Raw genomic sequence first — 2,812 nt, 5'->3', positions numbered from 1 at the left:
TAGATGGGGGGAAACCACAATATGTTAGTGCAATATGATTATAATGTATGCAATGAAACCACTCCATGTTGTCTATAACTTAATAATAATAATAATAATAATAATAATAATAATTATTATTATTATTGGTAATTTCATTTCATTTGATTGATATAGATATAAATAAAATGTTTAGGACCAATGGATTCCTCCTCCAAGGTCTCCTAGACTCCCTGTGTTAATTCATATTCCATACCATAACCCTTGCTGTTTTTGTGTCTAACAACACCTCCCCCCTCCTTAATTTGAATAATTGTACATGAGTCCTAGTAGATAGAAGATGACACTTGCTAACAGTTGGATGTGATCTTTGAATCTCATGGCTTGAGGAAGACCTAAACCAAATGGGTAATAAAAGTAGAATTATTTTAATAAATGGTTGTTTAAGTGTGACCACCAACGCTACAACTTATCTCTAACACTTATTTCTTCTAAAACATTTCCAAATTTGGCTAGAAGTCGACGTATTTTTTTATTAGAACTGCTCACAAATGGAAATTTCAATATGACTGCAAAATATTGGAGGATGTATTTAGGGCTTAGAAATTCCAAAAACATTTTCTAACATAGCTTGGAGATTATCTCTTATGTTAAGTGGAATTTCTCTCAATTTGAATATGACCATAAACTAATCTTGCTTCAAAAATAACTGAAAAATGAAACACACTAATTCTAACTTGAGTTTTAAGACACTAGTTCTACTTGTGGATTAGGCACACTTGTACATCTTTGATTCATAGGTATTCAAAACTAGAAGCCTTTTTGTTAATGGATTGTATCATTCCTCCACATGATTCCTGATTATGTATAAAACATGCATCTATCCTTTGAATAGTAACTAAGAAAGGGACTGTCAAAATCGATGCAATGATGTTGTGATGCACCATCAAAATAATTTGATAATATATGTGAATCTATTGTTGTAAATACTATGATAATCCTCAACCCTAGTCTCTTGAGAAGCATCTTTTGAGACATGCTAAAATAAATTATCTTCTTAAGCCATTCTCATTCCTGTATTTTTCACCTAAAGGATGATACCATTTTTCACATACAAACTTTGAGAGAGTTCTCATGAAAGTACGATGTTTTTTATTCAATTGATAATTCAAGCTTTTGGTGGTAGGGAATAATTGTCAGATCCTTTGTAACACTTTTCAAGGTTCCTTTTTTTAAGAAGCCAAATACATATCAATCCTGTGCAGTTCTCCATGAGTCTCCTTGGATTTCACCATCGCGGGCTTAATAATAAACATTTTCGTAGCTATTTTCTTGGTCATTCCACTATGGAAGTCAAAATATCGATAAAATAATGACCATGACTGAGAATGGGAGCACACTATGTGGTAGAGCTTGCCATTGATTCCATATATAACTCAAAAATAATTAGTGGCCCTTATAGTTAAGGGTTGTTTGGGCTTATTTTGTAGAAGAAAATCTTAATTATGTGATTTGTCTCCAAAATGGTGCCAAATTCAGCCCCATTTCTCCAGGGAAAAGCCAAATTCCTTATATAGTAGTAGAGATCATTACCTGTAGAAAACATTATGCTTGAATTATGGATCTAAGTGATGTGGAAGTGATACAGAAAGTGGCTACTATAACAAGAAAACCGATTGGTTAAGAATGTAGATGTACAATCTATATGATAATGAGGATTCCTCGAATGATAAAGAGAAACCTTCTACTATCTTTGTCAATTGTGACAAGAGAAATGAAATTCCCTTTTCCACTCATGAGCTCCATCAAGAAGGTAGAAAATGATGCATTGTTGTCGAATCTAACAATCCATAGAAGGTGATGACATTGATAGCGGACAGCCACTGGAAGATATTGCTAGAAAATATACACGTTGAGACAGATACCTTAGAACTATGCACATATAGACAAATGATTGTGGATAAAGATAAGGAAATTTCAAATATGTAGAAAAATGTAACCATGGAGGTGAGGGGTAATAAATAGCAATAAACACATAATAGTATATAAAATGCCATACCTGGTAGGGAAGATGTGAAAAAATCTAAAGAGCACCCAAGTCTAAGGCTAATGACATAAATCGATGTCTTTCATTCCAATGTTTCATTGTAAACCAAAAACAAAGAATATAAATCCATTGCATTTCATTAGAATAATATAGATATAAGTACAAAGTATATAACCATTGGCTTCCTCTTTTGAAGTCTCTTTAACTCCTCATGATAGTTCATATTCTACACTATAACCTTTGTAGAATAGGTGTTTAACATAGTTTAGTTTTAAAGTCATAACCAAAACAATTACCAAATTAGTGTACATACTCTACTTCATTTAAAACTAATTTTATAAACTCTTAAAAATATATATATTCATGATATTATTTCACTAAAATTACAATATATATTATAACAACCATTTAAAACAATATATATTTTATTTTTTTAAATAACAATAATAATAATAATAATATCTAAAAGTGATTATATATATATATATATATATATATATATATATATATATATATATATATATATAAAATCTTGGTAGATCCTCCTTTTTCATTAATATAGAGCAAATTTACACCACATAGAACTGGCTAGGTGGCCTCAACTTGCCCAGTGGGAAACCAAGTATGTTGGCCACCTATCCACATTATATGCCATCCAGTAGCAAAAAATATTAAGTTTCTCTATCCAAGCAATATAAGTTTCAGTTTCTTGTCAACTTCCATACTATAGAGTTCTACATACATATATAATTGCATAGACAAATTTAAAAGCTAGATGCATATATA

The sequence above is a fragment of the Pinus tabuliformis genome, chromosome 9 (genome assembly GCF_031772625.1).
Source record: "Pinus tabuliformis cultivar Carrire ecotype Pingquan chromosome 9, CPIR1, whole genome shotgun sequence".
Lineage (NCBI taxonomy): Eukaryota > Viridiplantae > Streptophyta > Pinopsida > Pinales > Pinaceae > Pinus > Pinus tabuliformis.
This window is presented reverse-complemented; position numbering follows the sequence as displayed.